The 16,598-nt window shown below is 48.9% G+C and overlaps 1 protein-coding gene across 9 annotated transcripts in view; it reads left to right on the forward strand.

Annotated features, from left to right (window-relative positions):
* ZNF516 (zinc finger protein 516) overlaps positions 1 to 16,598 on the forward strand; it is a 99,235-nt gene that overhangs the window by 48,135 nt on the left and 34,502 nt on the right. The window lies entirely within an intron of this gene.

Consider the following 16,598-nt stretch of genomic DNA (forward strand, 5'->3'; position numbering starts at 1 on the left):
CCCGGGTGGTCCAGGGGTGGGTGGTCCAGGGGCGGTAAGAGTGGACACAGGTGGCCCAGGTCCCAGTAGCCCTGCGTCCGGGTTGCCCTTGCCCGGGTATCTCACGTCCAGGTGGTTTGGGCCCAGGTAGCACTGTAAGTGGGTCCGGGAAATCTTTGCCTGGGTTCTCACGCTCAGGTGAGCCAGGCTCACTCAGGTCGTCTTGGACACGGATGGCCGTGTGCCTAGGTACCGCTGAGCTGGGGAAGTCCAGATCCAATAGACTGCTGCCACGTGGGGCAGGCATCATTACTGCCCAGGCAGTTGAGGCTCAGGTAGCCCTGCCTGCAGGTGGCCCAGCATCCTTGATGCTCAGGTAGCCTCATTCTTCGGTGGCCCTACCCCCAGGTAACCCTGAGCTTGCTGCCTTTTCCCAGGTATTCCAGGCTCAGGTAGTCCTGACTCAGGTGCCCCTGCACTCAGAGAGTCTGTACCCAGTGTATACTTGGAGCTTGGGCTGGTGGGTGCAGACCCAGGCCCCTGTCAACTCCACTTGAGGCTCCTGTTTGCTGTCTGCCTATAGTGTTCGCATAAATCAACCCTGGCTGCTGAGGTCATGGTCTCTCTGGAGCATCAGACACTTCTGAGCAAAGACCAGGTGATGGAGCCCCTCTGAGGTGTACCCTTCTCTGCTCACCATCAGCTGGGGCACACACGCTTTCCTCTGTTTCTCTCCTTGCACCAGACAGCTGAGGGAAAGAGGACCTTCATATTGTGTGCAGTTATAATTAATCTCCTCGGATTCCAGTAACCCTATGGGTTTAGAGATGGCTAATTGGAACCAGATTACTTTCCAAGTTGCAGCTATATAAATATTTAAAGATACTTGACCAACTTTATTCCCATCATGTTCCTATTTTTTAGTCAATTTTATACATTTTGATATCTTCTTTAATTTTTGTCTTGGGTAACTACTTTAAATGGAGGTGATGTTTCAGTTACAAGCTTGTAACTTTCTCCCCTTGGCTAGGAATGTTTTCTTTTTTCCCTGAAAATTGGTTTGACTGGTTGTTACTTTTAGGGAAAGATTGGAGATGATGGAAATCCCAGTGCTTCAGCTCCGCTTTTTGTATTCTGTAGTGAGGAAAACCGCCCCTGTGCACCTCTTTAAAACAACCCATGAGGGTATGTCATTTTTCCCGTACTGAAAATGAAGCTAGTTCTCTTGAACAGAGTTTAATTATTACAGGTCTAGACAATGTATTGTGTGAGCGTCTGGTACACTCAAGTATATGCAAAGCCAGTAGAAGTGTAGTAAAAAGTTTCTCTGATCCTGCAGGGCAGTCTGTACTGAATCTGCACACATGTACATGTCCATAAGTGAAAAATAGCACATTATGCATCAGTTCATATTTTGCATTTCATTTCTTAGTCATTCACTCGTGGGAGGAAGCAAGATAATATCCCTTTCTCTGAAACTGTACTGTGCATTATGGGAGATTGTCTGGATTCTAACAGCAGTTGGTCATGTATGGCCTGGGGAACCCATTTGTGACCCGGGGTGGCATGTTTGAGGACTAATTTTTGTTTTTCCTTTTTAAAAATGTTGACAACTATAGATTTTACTGGTTACATACCAGTAACACTATGTCTACTTTTTGGAGCACATTTGGATAAAATGCTAAGCTGGTAATAATTTTTTATAACTTTGAAGACAAATATTTTTAATATTTGGAAAAGCTGTCCTTCACCTCTTCTATTATGATAGATGTGAGATGACCAGTAATAAGCAAATTCAGCAGTGCCTTTAAAGTCAAGATGTGTGAAAGATCAAATTACATTCACTGTAAATTGAAATTTACTGTTTTTTTCCCTCAGGTTCATTAAAGTTTAGAGATTATCATTTACTTCTTAATGAGATTATATGTGTTTTCTCTATATGCAATCTACTTTTTGAGAAATTTGGTGCCTCTGATGATTCCATAACAAGATTATATATAGTAGTGAATTTTGCAAGTTGACAATAGAATATTATAGTTTGTTGAGAGACTAGAAAATTTTATGACAGTGGTGTAAAATGTTGAACATCATAGGTCTGCACGGGTCATTTTTTTGTAGCCCCAAAGGACAGTATCTTTCCTCCTAAAGATACAATTTTATATCATAGCAGGCCTTGAATGTTCTTGTTGTTCAGTTGCTCAGTCTTGTTGACTCTTTGTGACCCTATGGACTGCAGCACACCAGGCTTCCCTGTCCTTCACTATTTCCTGGGTCAGTGATGCCATCCCACCATCTCATCCTCTGTCACCCCCTTCTACTCCTGCCCTCAATCTTTCCCAGCATCAGATAGCTTTTGCCAGTGAGTCAGTTCTTCACATCAGGTGGCCGAAGTATTGGAGTTTGAGCTTCAGCATCATTCCTTCCAATGAATATTCAGGACTGATTTCCTTTAGGATGGACTGGTTTCATCTCCTTGTTGTCTAAGGGACTCTAAAGTGTCTTCTCCAGCAATATAGTTTGAAAGCATCAGTTCTTCGGTGCTCAGCTTTCTTTATGGTTGAACTCTCACATCTTTACATGACTACTGGAAAAACCGTAGCTTTGACTATATGGACCTTTGTTGACAAAGTTATGTGTCTGCTTTTTAATACACTGCCTAGGTTTGTCATAGCTTTTCTTCCAAGGAGCAAGTGTCTTTGGCTGGCATTAGATCTCGGATGCCCCTTATGGAGAGAGGAGTGTTATATGGATTTAAGACTCACAAAGCAGTTTCTTTGGCAGGGATTGGCGAGAACTTGGAAACAACCATTAATACTTTGGAAAAGCAAATGGGTGCTTTGAATCCTCTATTTTGATCTGCAGTGAACCTTTCTTTTTAAAAAAATGCACTCAACTTTGGAAAATACTTGCCTTTCTTGTCACTGAAAGATGACTTAGATCTTTAAACATTGAAATGACTTTAAATTCTCATAGAACCTGGGTGGGATGACTGGTTAAATTTATGAGAGGAAACACATAGGAATTGAGTCACAGAAAGATCAGACTGGTTCTCATGAACGTGAGTTCACCTGTGGTGGCAGAGTTGATGTCAGAATTCAGATTTTTGTGACCTTTCCAGTAAATCCCCATCATGCCATAATTTCCTCCAAAGATTTTTGACATCCAGGAGTGGGTTTAAACACTGCTTCTGAATCTGGAGACAATTTACATGATTAGATTAATTGAAAGTAACTTCTCTTTTTTCATGAAACATTCTTTGTTAGAGTGTTGCTGCCTCCTGCTTTGGAAAGCGCTGATTGTCACATTACCTGTATTTCCACATAAGAGTGAGTCACTGCAGCCCTCATTAAGGACTTAAAATAGTCTAAGAGCAAAGTTGTGAATAAAACTCAATAATTTAAAATGTGTTAGTGAGCTGAATTTAAGTCTCCATTGAGAAAGTGACTTGGCACCGATGGAAAGTACATGTCTGGAGTTCACAAAAATTAGTCCTTTTAATTAAGGAAGAGGAGCCTTGAAAGGGCATAAAATTGAAATGAGAAAAATTAATGTTTTCAACCATGGAGTAGAGTTAGGGTGCTCACAAGTCATCACTGTGGACAGGCGAACAGGCCAAAGAGGAATTCTGCTCAGAAAGCAGTGGAATAGGCGACTTCCTTGACAGTCCAGTGGTTAAGACCCCGCACTTCGACTGGTGGAGGCGCCGGTTCCATCCCTGGTCAGGGAACTAAGATCCCACATGCCTCGTGGTGCAGCTAGGAAAAATAACTGAAATCATGAGAATACTGGGATGACTTAGGAGTGATGGAAGCCCTCTGAGTGTGTCTTGAAGGACTCTTCGTGAGGTCCCTGTACTGGAAGACGTGCTGCCCTTGGGGGAAGCCTGGCCTTGTGATGCAAAACCCATTCCCAATGTGTATCTCCATACCGTTTCTGCTAACCCTTAGGTGATTGATTACCCCAGGTATTTTTGTTGTTGAAGTATAATGGCTTTATAATATCATATTAGTTTCAAGTGTATGACATAGTGATTCAGTATTTTTATAGATATATTGTATTTAAAGTTATGACAAAGTAATGACTCTTTCCCTATGTTGGATAATATATCCTTGGTTTTGACTATTTTCTGTTATTCTAACTTCTTCTATCACATCAAATCCATAATCTGCTGAGCCCAGCCTCTCTCTGTATCTTTGGATGATGGCTGTAACGTAATTGATAGTAAAACCCCAAGTTTTGAAATTGCAGATAGTGAAATTGCAAATATCTGACTGTTTCTAACTGACAAATCATATGACTCAACTTTCATAGAATGGAAAGTTCTGTGAACGAGTGCCACAGTATTATAGGTAGTTGGAAGAATTAAGGAGAGAGTTTTCAGGATTAAAAAGTACAGTCAAGGGAAGAAAAGACCGTTAAAGAAAGAAATTATTTATTTCAGAAAGCTTCCATTTTCTGATATTTCTCTGCTTGCTTCCTCCAGTCGCACACTCTCAGACGTTACCGCTCATCTTTTTCCTGTTGTAACTGCAAGAAGGGCCACAGTGTTTTGGTTGTAAAATGTTAGGGGAGCACGTGCTCTGAGCCCGACCGCTCGTCCACAGTAGCGTGTGGGTGGGTGAGGCCGGCCAAGCCACGGTCACCCAGCTTCCAGAAGGGTTAACCTTCTCTTTTTTTTTCCATAGAGTGTGGGCAGTCATTAAAGCAGTTTAGGGAGGAAACATTGCTACGTGTCCTCCCACGGTGGGGATTTAGGGGGACTCTAGAGGACAGCAGTCCGAGTGTGGAGTGTGGGGTGGGCTGGGGAGAGGTATTGACCGGCAGGTGGGCCTGCTGGCCTGGGAGGCTATTGTTGTTACTTAGCGTTTACTTTGCACAGAGCAGGAGGCACTCTGGGCATGGATTCTCCCTATTGTCCTGTCCGGATCCACGCCGGGGTGTGTTCTGAGCCAGGGAGCTGGGCCCCGCTTGCAGACCTGCCCGGTTCCCGTCTCTGATGCTCAGTGACTGGGAAGGACTTCTCTCCTAGCACGAGGCTTCATCAGTGCCTCCCCCACTCAAGAAGCTAAAAATGACACCACAAAGAAAGGGGCTGGGGGCAAGGAGGAGAGATCATAAATACAGTGGGAGGATGGGAAACAGGATGTGTGTAACTGGCTCGTGTGGCTCAGCGGGTAAAGAATCTGCCTGCAATGCAGAGACACGGGTTCAATCCTTGGGTCGGGAAGATCTCCTGGAGAAGTGAATGGCAACCCCCTCCAGTGTTCCTGCCTGGAGAATCCCATGGACAGAGGAGCCTGGCAGGTTATAGTCCCCGGGGTCATGAGAGTCGGACACGACTGAGTGACTAAACACCACCACCACCAACTGTGGGGTGGCAGGCGCATCCGGGAACAGTCGTGTGCCTGAGATGAACCCCCACTCCCCAGGGCCCCGGGCTGGGGCAGGAGTGATCCTGGGACCCTGGGCGGTGTCAGTCCTGCGTGGTCCTGGGACCCTGTTAAATGGGAGCCTGCGGGATGGGTCCGAGTGAGACCAGGAGGCCGGCTCCCTCGGACACAGTTCCCTCTGGCATGCCGGGCCCAGTTTCCCATCCCTGGCGGCCTCGGCACCTTGGGTGATGAGAACCTGGTAACTGCACGTGCAGGTCGGTCGGCCGATGCGTAAGTGCCCCGGCTCTGATACTGGCGCCGGGCCGGGCCCCAGGGCTGGGGTGCTCCCTGCCCTGTGCCCATGAGCGCCGGAGCACAGCCCCGGGGTGGGGACCTGATGGGACGAGACTCTGGACGGCAGAGGGAGGAAGGGAGAGCAGGTTGATCCCAGACCACAGAGGAGGGGCCGAGAATGCAGACGGATGCCTTCTGAGCTAGACGTGAGGGCGACCACCCCCCTTCGTCTTTCCTGCTGGATGAAACACCAAGGTATTTACTTAGGTGGGAGTAAAGCGAGAGTTGAAAACCCTCCTATCAAATCCTTATTCAGTAGAAAGACTCACTGAAGTTCTTTAAGAAAAATATCCAGATGCACTTGACAGCCGACCGCAGAATGCCCTGTGGTTTAGTTAGCATCTTAGCAACCAGGAGCAACGCAGTCAGCGCACGCATGGAGACGCTGGTAATTATTCACCGGCCCTGCAGTCCCCTGGTAGGCCTCGGAATTATCACAGCAAGGGTGAGTTACGATGGGAATAGAGCCTCGGAGGTGTGTTTTATTGTATTCTGATTCTTCAAACACTGATCGTCTGTGCATGGTGTGCGTGCTCATATTTGCTTGATCACCATGCCGCATCCCCTGACCTTCCAGAATGAATGAATTACGCTGTGAAACACGTCAGACTCTGGAGATGAGGCTCTGAGCTGTTCTTTTGACGCTGAGACACACACGTGGGATGCACGGTCCTCGGGCTGTGAAGCGGACACTGTGCAAACACTGTGGCTTCTTAGCAGGATCCAAACGCTTCTTTGTTGTCTGTCCCTGTCTCCATTTCTCTCTTTCACACAAGATGTGTTGTCTCTGCTAGATCGCTTTAGTCGTGTCCAGCTCTCTGCAACCCTGTGGACCGCAGCGCACCAGGCTCTTCTGTGCATGGGATTCTCCCGGCAAGAATACTGTCGTGGGTTGCCATTTCCCTCTCCAGGGGATCTTCCTGACCCAGGGATCAAACCCACATCTCTTATGTCTCCTGCATTGAAAGGTGGATTCTTTATCACTAGCACCACCTGAGAAGCCCTTCACACAAGACAGAATCATAGAATTTAGAGCTGGAGGGAACTGGGGGATAGTGGTCTGTCCCCTGTTTTAACAGAGAGGAAACCAAAGCACAGGGGTATCCTCGTGGCTTGCCTAGCATCTTCAGGACTCCAGGTTGTGGTTCTCCTTCTGCATGAAGTAGCGGTGTATTTTCATCCCTCAGCCGCTGGGGGTCCGGCTTCCTGGGCTGCACATACGGGCTGGGACCCCGCCCCTGGGGTTGTTCCTGCCATGTTCCTTGTGGTGCCCGGCTCCGCCTGGCGTCCTGTCCACACCACTCTTGTTGGTGCCAGAGTTAGAACCAGAACTGACGTCTACAGGGTCCGTCTCCCAGCCTGGGAGAGGGTATCTGTCTTGGCTTGTCGCTTGAGGGGCAGCATCCTGTGGTCCTAGATACACAGTCCTAGAAAAATGCACTGAAATTCAGGGCCCGCCTGGGGCTCCAGATCCACCGTCTCCACGGCCACCGGCCCCGAAGGCGGCCGAGATGCAGCGGAGGCGGCCCAGCTGAGCTCTGCAATCCTGTCCCGTCCTCATCGGGGTGGGTCCTGGCTCCATCCTGTCTCCAGGAGGCTGCTTGTGGGCAACATCTAGTGGGTGTTCTCTGGAGGAGAAATTCATAATGTTCTGGATGCCAATAAAAAACACATGCCCTGTGTCCGTAGAGACTTGTTTGATGTGACCCCTTTTCAGTCTCTCCTGTCTGTGCATTTCCTAAATTCCATCACCTCCCGCCATCCTGCTGGCTGTAGGTTTCCCCCTGTGTGCAGTGTGGGTGCTGCTGGCCTTGATTTTTGGCTCCTCTGTTGTGGTCCACACGTCACGAAGAGGAGCCTGGTCCCCTCCGGTTCAGACAGGAGCTTGTGACGACGTGAGGTGCGAGCCCCCTCTCTGTAGATGTTACCCCTCTGTGCATACGCACATGCTCAGTCACTTTCATCATGTCTGACTCTTGGCAACCCACTAGAGTGTAGCCTGCCAGGCTCCTCTGTCCACGGGATTCTCCAGGCAAGGATACTGGAGTGGGTTGCCATGCCCTCCTCCAGGGGATCTTCCCAGCCCAGGGATTGAACCGATGTCTCCTGCATCTCCCGCATTGCCGGCGGATTCTTTACCACTGAGCCGTTGGGGAAGCCCGTTACCCCTGTGTAGTAGAGACAACTGAGTTTGGGTCTGTCACCCCAGACTCCTGAGATGTGGCCTTCTATGGGAAGAGTTGGATTGAACTGATTTTGCTTCTGAACCATCAGTTGCCGGTCAGCAGCAGGGTGTCCCGGGCAGCTCTGTAGGAGGATGACCCTGGGCTGCGGAAGCGGGGTCACTCCTGGTGAGCTGGGGTGTCCCAGCTGTCCTCGACACATGTCACTCCACCGACACCTGTCTTTCTGGGGGAATCATCAGGGTGCAGATGCTGAGAGGCTGCAAGGACCCAGTGCCTTTGCCCCTGGCCCTGGGGTCTTTGCGGCTGAGAAGAGCAGCCCTCTTCTGCTCCCACTGTGGCCGAGCCCACTGGGAGTCCGGAGCTCATGGCCATTGCCCGTGATCTCAGAAGCAGACCCACCTGGAGCCCAGGCGGCCCCTTCTTTCAGGACGCACCGTCCTTCCGAGGCACGCTCTGGCCCAGCCAGCTCTGTACCGAGGGTGCTATTTGATTCGTATCATCCTTGGTCAGCGTGTTTGTCGTGGGCAATGAATCATTTATATCTGAGATTCTCTTTAGTCAAGTATTTAGGTTTTGTTTTATAAGTATGTTTGTTGTGTACATGTCTGGCACAAGTTCTTAAAATTTCATCCATAACTTTAGTTTTTTTTTTTTTTTTTAAATTTCTTAATTTCCTGTGCACAGGCCCTAATCCAAGACTGGTTTTTGTGAAACCTTTGCAGGCTCCTGATATGATCTAGTATTTGCATGCACAGTTTGCATACTTTGCATGTTAAAACAGACTGTACTTTCAGATCTGTATTTTACTCGAATTGAAAAAGCTCGGGATAGTCTTCTCTGGATTGAAAGTTAGCAGGTCAGGGTTTTCTTTGCTGGAATTTTACCTGGACCTGTGTGTGCGGTCAGGGTAGTCATGTCCACTCAGAGGGTACCTCCTCTTGTGCTTTGTTTACGGAGGCAGCCATCGATCTGAGAGCAGTGTCCTCACAGATGACGAAGACATTCAGGCTAACTGCTGGCTGCCAAGTATGTTCTCCAACAATGTGCCAGATTTGAGTATTTCTCGTGCTCTTTTTGCGAACTCCAGACTTTCAGCCCCGTGGACGAGCTGAATTCCAGTTTTACTGACTGCCCTTTTCATTTCTTAGTCTAATCGGTTACCGAAGTACACCATCTGAGAGGGTAGCCCGGGGGGACCCTCTGATGACGGACTGACCATGCTGGAGAAGGTGGTGTGTGTGCCTGGCCCTAACGTCCGAAGCCTGCTGGGAGCCGCGGCTTCCTCCCCAGAATCCTGCAGTCAGGTTGTTCTGCACACGAACGGGCAGTTCACTGATGGACTGGACGCTGGAGAACACCGTTTTGGACGTGGGAATGATGGTCAGGTTTCCAGTCTGACTTCTGGATGCTATAATTGCTTCCATTCAAAGCTTGTCTGTGATGTTCTTGGTTTTTAAAAAACAGATTTCTGCAGAATTCATGGGATATGATTTACACAGGTTATTCTGGCGTTGGGCTTGAAATTCACAGTAGTGGGGTGGATCAAACATTTTCGTCTTTAAGAAATAGAAGTTTGGGGCTGTTTTTTTTTTTTTTTTTTTTAATGGTGAAATATGGTAGGGTAGGGCCATGAGGTTACAACAGGCATTCAACCTTTAAAAGCTCTCTTTCTTGTGAAGCTCCTTGGCTGGTAGGGAGGCGTGGTTACTGGCCGCACAGTGCGGCTCAGAGTGTTAGCTGAGGGCTTACAGAGCTCCCGAGTTCCAGGCGCCGAGGACGGGGTTGCAAAGTCCTGACTTGGGAATTTTGTAAACTCTGAACACAAAGTTCTGGACAGGTGGTGTGTAACACCAAGGAGAGAAAGAGCCTCTGCAGTTTCCATGGTGACAGCCTACTCACCACTTAGAAACAAGTTCTTGCTGCTGATCACAAAAGGGGCCTGGGCTTACGCGTTCGTGGGGACGAGAGGAAGCTGCCCCAGAGCTGCCTCCTGCGCTGGATCCGTTTTAAATATCCGGATTTCCTTCCCATTCTGGGTCAGAGTTCCTTCGGTTTTTCTTCCTTGAGTTCAGGATCCTTTTCTCTGAGTTTGAAGGTCTGGTGTGTTGGGGGGGCTGTTTTAGACGCTTGTAGGTTTTGGGGTCACACAGAGTCGGACACGACTGAAGTGACTTAGCAGCAGCAGCAGGTTTTGGAGCAGCGGTGCTTGAGGATGCCTCCCAGAGCAGGTGCGGGGAAGGCGGGTGAGGGGCTGGTCTTCCCTCCATCCAGGGGTCCAGCATCAGCCTCGCCCATCCTGCTGCCCACTGGTCATCATCTCCCCCACCCTGCTCAGCCCCTTTGCCCTCCCTCTATCCGAGGCCCCTTTTCTATCCGAGGGCAAAGGGAGGGGAAGGACACTGGGTCACGCCCAGCGCCCAGTGTGCAGGGCAAGGCATGGTGTCGGGGTGTGGTGGGCTCGGGTGACCATCCGTCCAGGCGCAGAGCCTCCAGTGCTTGTGTCCCAATGCCAGGGACAGGCTGCGGCCAGTACCCCTGGAACAGATCACTGCGGCCCTTGTCATTCCCACAGGCCTCCTTGGGGGATCCCTGCCCCCGCCCCTCTGCCCTGGCTGCAGGGGAATGTGTCACTTCTCAGTTCCCTCTGATGCCCTTAGTGTGGGGGAGGACCTTCCAGGGAAAGGTTTGTTGTTCAGTGGCTCAGTCGTGTCTGATTCTTTGCAGCCCCATGGACTGTAGCACGCCAGGCTTCTCTGTCCTTCATTAGCTCCTCAAGTCTCTCAGACTCATGTCCATTGAGTCAGTGATGCCATTCAACCATCTCATCCTCTGTCATCCCCTTCTCCTTTTGCCTTCGGTCTTTCCCAGCATCAGGGTCTTTTCCAGTGAGTCGGCTCTTCACATCAGGTGGCCGAAGAATTGGAGCTTCAGTTTCAGCGTCAGTCCTTCCAGTGAATATTCAGGGGTGATTTCCTTTAAGGGCAAGGTTAGGGTCCCTCAAAGCTGGTCTTCTTGCCTTAGAACTGCTCGCCCCCGCTCTTCTGCCCCCAGATGAGGCAGGGAGGGGCCAAGGCCGCCTGAGTCCAGCCCCAGCGCCTCACCTGCATAGGAGGGACCCTTGGAGCCACCGAGGCTCTGAGAGGCCCATCTAGTGGAGGCTGGTCATTGGTTAACTGCTGCCCTGTGGTTTGGGTCCCCTGAAGGTAACACCGGCTTCTGCTCTGTCTCCCATGAGCACGTTCCCTCTCCTCAGTAGACGAATGATACCGCATGTAGATGAAAAGTAATTTTCTTCATGACATGTGATGCTGGCGTTTACATCAGTGTTGACACTTTTTTTTCCCCTGTTTTTGGACTGAGTGGCTGACTCATACAGTGCTTCCTTTGAAGTCATTCATGTAAATAATGTATTTGTTTAGCTGAAAACATGTTAGAGGTTCAGTACATAAAAAATACAGGATGCCTGGTAAATTTCACATAAACATCGAATAGCTTTTTTTAGTGTGTGTCCCACATAGCGTTTGAGACATAGGCTGAAAGTGACGTGTCTTTGGTCTGCAGTTCAGATTGCCCGGCTCCCCCGTGTGTTCCTGGTGTGGGTCTCTGGGCGAGTCTCCTGGCAGGTGGTTATTTCAGGACAGCCAGGAAGTGCCTGGTCTTGTTTCCTGGCCTGCTTGTGGGCTCACTGAGACCTGTTCAGCAGCTCTGTTCACTGCCGGACCTCATGCTGTGAAGGTTGGGATGATAATTAGCTGAGGGATAAAAGGGGACAGTTCTCTGGTGGAGAGTCCTTGCTCTCTGGCTTCCAGGGATCGATACTTTGAACACATGCATTACCTGCATTGAGGGTCAGAACAGTGCTGGTGGAGAAGGAGATGCGGGAGGAAATGAAAATTGCTTTTATTCTGTTTGATGGATGAAAAAAACCTTAGCATTTTTTAACACAGAAAATGTTCTACGCGCTTCCTGGAGTCAGGACCGTGTGACATATTTGAGTGTCCTATATAGCGTGCAGCCACTGTGACTGTGACACTTTCTGAAATCCGTCCTGAGAATAACGCTGCCCCAGGGCTGGCTGCTCCAGCATGGATGTCAGTCATCAGAGGAAAGTTCTGTTCCGTTTGGAATTTGGTAGGTGGTTTGCTGCTCCCTCATAGGTCCGTGCTGTTCCACAGTGGGGTGGCAGTATTCCTTGATGTGTGTAGTATTGGGGTCACATCTTTGCCCTAACTCTGTGGGACCCTGGCGGATGCCCTCAAGAATCTGGTAGCTTGGTTAGTAAAAGGCTCCATCTGGCCCGAACTGCTGAAACTTACCCTACATTCAAGGGCCCATCTCCTTAATTCAAAATAAAAAGGGCCCCAGGAATCCTCCAGACCATACTCTAAGAAAGCTGTGGTACATATACACAATGGAATATTACTCAGCTATTAAAAAGAACACATTTGAATCAGTTCTAATGAGGTGCATGAAACCGAAGTCTATTATACAGAGTGAAGTAAGTCAGAAAGAAAAACACCAATGCAGTATACTAACACATATATATATAGAATTTAGAAAGATGGTAATGATGACCCTATATGTGAGACAGCAAAAGAGACACAGATATAAAGAACAGACTTTTGGACTCTGGGAGAAGGCGAGGGTAGGATGATTTGAGAGAATAGCATTGAAACATGTATATTACCACATGTGAAACAGATGACCAGTCCAGGTTGGATGCATGAGACAAGTGCTCGGGGCTGGTGCACTGGGATGACCCAGAGGGATGGGATGGGGAGGGAGGTGGGAGGGGGGTTCAGGATGGGGAATACGTGTAAATCCATGGCTGATTCATGTCAATGTATGGCAAAACCACCACAATATTGTAAAGTAATTAGCTTCCAATTAAAAAAAAAACAAAACAGAGCCCCAGGAATCCTCCAGACCATACTCTAAGATGTGGGCTGCCCAGATGTAGGGACACGGTCCTGTAATCCCAGTCTGTGATCTGTAGCCTGTCATTTGCACAAAAATAGTCAATAATGACCCAGGACTCATGACCATCCCCCAAATAGCATGAGGAATTTGGTTTATTTACTGGGTGTATTTCTTCTGATTCTGAATTGATTTTGACTATGCGTGATCTATCCTCATTCAGTTTTGGTTAAAAACCCTGTAACTATGGGTGGAGAAAATCTGGCAGATCACTGTTGTCTTGGGACTCCTCTGTCCCTGGTTGGAATGCTTGGAGAATTTCTGACACCCCGTAGCGTCCATGGTGCAGATGGACAAGCTGTAGAAGCAGTGGGCGCCTCCCTTCCCTCTGATCTCTGACCTCGGACTGTGCAGAGAGCTCTTGAGTTCATTTTGCAAGACGGATCTGGAATTGAAATAGAAGGTCCTGGAATCTGGTGTCGCCTTGAAATGAGGCCTCCGTGAGTCAGTGAAGGTCCTGACCCACCTGAATGGGGTTCGGAGGTGAGCGTTATCTCCTGCCATCGAGGTCTTGTCCCGTCTTGTTGCTCACCTGGCGTTGGAGGCAAGGTCACGTCAGGCAAGCACCTGTGGGATACGCAGGGAGGCCTGGGCCGCGCTGGTCTCTCCCCAAGGAACTTCAGAACCGCAGACTGGATCTCTGTAACTTCTTTCCCACCTGTAAAAGGGGGGCGTTGTCTTCCTCCTGAGCACCCTTTCCTTGGAAAGATGCAGTGAACCCCTGCATGGATTCCTGTGATCCCCGACCTTATGGGAGGGGCTGCCTGCTGCACGACAGAGCCCCGCACCTCTGAGCTCACCAGTGGAAGCCTCCAGACGCGCTCAGCACAGGGTTTCCATGCCGACGCCAGGCGGCAAGGTGGTGCAACTTCTAGTTGTAGGATTACAAGTGGTTCTGAGAGGACCTGTTGGCATCTTCATGAGCTAACACTCAATCAGCCAATCACAAACATAGGTTTTCCTTGTGTATCTTAAAGATTTGTGCAGAGGAGAATTAATGCTAAACCATTTTATTTTTCCGTTTTGTCCTGTTTTATAATCTGAAATCCCTTCTCTCCTTCACTGCCTGTCATTTAAACTGTTTCTCTTGTCCTTTCATTGGCAGAACTGGGAAAATACCCCTCCTCTCCCGTCTCCCCAAGGTCACCCTGCTCATCCTCCTTGACCTCCTTGATGGGGTCCGTGTGCAAAAGTGTGTATGGTCCATGATTCCTTTCCATTTAGTGCATGGATGTCTCCTGTCCTCACTTCCCCATAAACACATAGGCACGTCTCCTATAGCCTTAGGACTGCCTCATACTTAGTTCTTTTGTTGGAGACCATACTCGATTACCATTGCAGTGACTGCATTTATGATCCCTCAGTTTCCAGAAAGTTCATCCCCAGCCTCATGGTCTCAGGGACAGCCTGCTTGTGTCTGACCCCCGCTGTCCACCTGTGTCCATTGTGGGGCCTTGGGAGCTGAGCGGGGGAGAAAAGTGAGTGTGAGCCGCTCAGTCGTGTCCGACTTTGCCAGCCCATGGACTGTAGCCCGCTAAGCTCCTCTGTGCATGGGATTCTCCAGGCAAGAGCACTGGAGTGGGTGGCCATTCCTTTCTCCAGGGGACCTTCCTGACCCCGGGATTGGACCTGGGTCTCCTGCACTGCAGGCGGCTCCTTCATGTCTGAGCCACGGAGCGGGGTGGGGCGCTGCACCTGGACCTGCAGCCCTTCGGGGGGACACACACCGTGGGGGCTGGGACAGCGCTGCCCCCGGCATCTCTTGGCGACCTTTCACCTCAGCCTCGCTTTGGGGCAGGTCCTCCACATCTGCAGCCAGCAGCTCTGACTTAGTGGTTTCTGGTCAGCCACCAAAGACCAGGTTGGCTGAATTTGTCTGGTTTGTACATTAAATTGCTCGAGTGGCCGTAATTTTATTTAAAATGGAAATAATGATCATTAGTTGTCTGGTGCCTTAATCAATATTAAGATTAAATAAAAGGAAGCTCTGCCTCAAAATGGCCAGAGTTACACAGTTTGACACATGTGCGGAGCAGAAAGACCCATGATGTCTTGAGCGCCAGACCCGCCAGGTGACTAAGCTCCACAGAAACATCTTCAGAGACTCCTTTTACCTTTGAAATACAGAGTCTGTGGCACAGTGTCTCTACTTTTTTTTTTTTTTTTTTTACTGTAAGTAAAATCAGAGAGCTGTGAAGTGTCTGACTCTGTGACCCCATGGGCTGCAGCACACCAGGCTTCCCTGTCCCTCACTTCTCCCGGAGTTTGCTCAGACTCATGTCCATTGAGTTGGTGATGCCATCCAACCATCTCATCCTCTGTCGCCCCTTCTCCTCCTGACCTTAACCTTTCCCAGCGTCAGGGTTTTTTGCAGTGAGTCAGCTCTTCACATCAGGTGGCTGAAGTATTGGGACTTCAGCTTCAGGGTTGATTTCCTTTAGGATTGGCTGGGATGATCTCCTTGCTGTCCAAGGGACTCTCTAAGGAACTATGCCTTTTTTTTTTCCTAAGAAATAATAAAACTTTCAGTGCAGTATTTTCTCTGATTGAAACCTACCAAGTTAATATTAATTACATCCAAAAAAGGATTTAAAAAAAAATCCCTTTAAGTTTTGTTACTTTTTGACTTTAAATAGCAGGAAAGTGTCAGTTGTAAATTCTAAGATAACAGGTTTTTACCAAGGATTCCTTAATAGGATAGGGTGTGTGTGTGTGCTCAGTCGTGTCTGACACTTTGCGACCCCATGGACTGTAGCCCGCCAGGCTCCTCTGTCCGTGGAATCCTCCAGGCAAGATTACTGGAGTGGGCTGCAATTTCCTTCTCCAGGGGATCTTCCTGACCCAGGGATTGAACCCACGACTCTTGCATTTCCTGCATTGGCAGGCGGTTTCTTTACTACTGCACTACCAAAGCTGGCCCTGGATTATGCATTTATTTAAATACTTTAACAACGCGTGTTTTAGATAAATGGATGCATTGCTCACAAATCTCCTTGGTAAAGACAGAAAGCCCTGAATGTTTCCACGCTGGTTGAAGGCAGAAAAGTGTTCAGATTTTGAAGGTTCAGAATTCGTGGAGTTGTCCCCGATAGCTCTGATTTCCGTTTTCTTTCTTTTTTTTTTTTATTTCCACGTTTTCATGAGTTAATACAGTTTTGAAAGAGCGGAGAGGATTGTGGAGTAAAACGTTTAAGGCTGAAGCCGTGCACGCAGGTCTCTGCCCTTGCCGAGGACAGGGCGAGCCTGTCCTTTGAAGTCGCGAGGGCAGGGACCAGATGAACCACTGGGCAAGTTGCACAGGGTGGAAGCACTTGGAGTTCAAAGGCATCGCACAGAGACCCTTTGCCAAGTTTCATTTCTAAACTTTACAGCAGTCCTCAAATGGTCGCAAGCTGAGGAGCACTGTGAAAACCTGTTTATTTCTCAGTATCCCAGGCTGCCCTGACCCTATGTTCTCCAGGTTATTTATGGAGGTCTTTGGGGCCACGCTGGCCAAAGATGAGAGCGGCGGGACTTCCCTGCCTCGTCCTTCTGTCCTCTCTGCGTGCTGATTCACAGCGGCTGAAACTGGAGGTTGATTTGGAGGAGGGAGAATGGAGAAGCAGAGTTCATGTTCCTTTCTCTACCATCAGCTTGGGATGGAGGCAGTGTTTAAGGTGGAGGGAAATGTGTATCTTCAAACATACTTCTTTGCCAATGATGAAGACTCTCCCACGTTTTCCTCCCTACC

The sequence above is a fragment of the Cervus elaphus genome, chromosome 27 (assembly GCF_910594005.1).
Source record: "Cervus elaphus chromosome 27, mCerEla1.1, whole genome shotgun sequence".
Classification (NCBI taxonomy): Eukaryota; Metazoa; Chordata; class Mammalia; order Artiodactyla; family Cervidae; genus Cervus; species Cervus elaphus.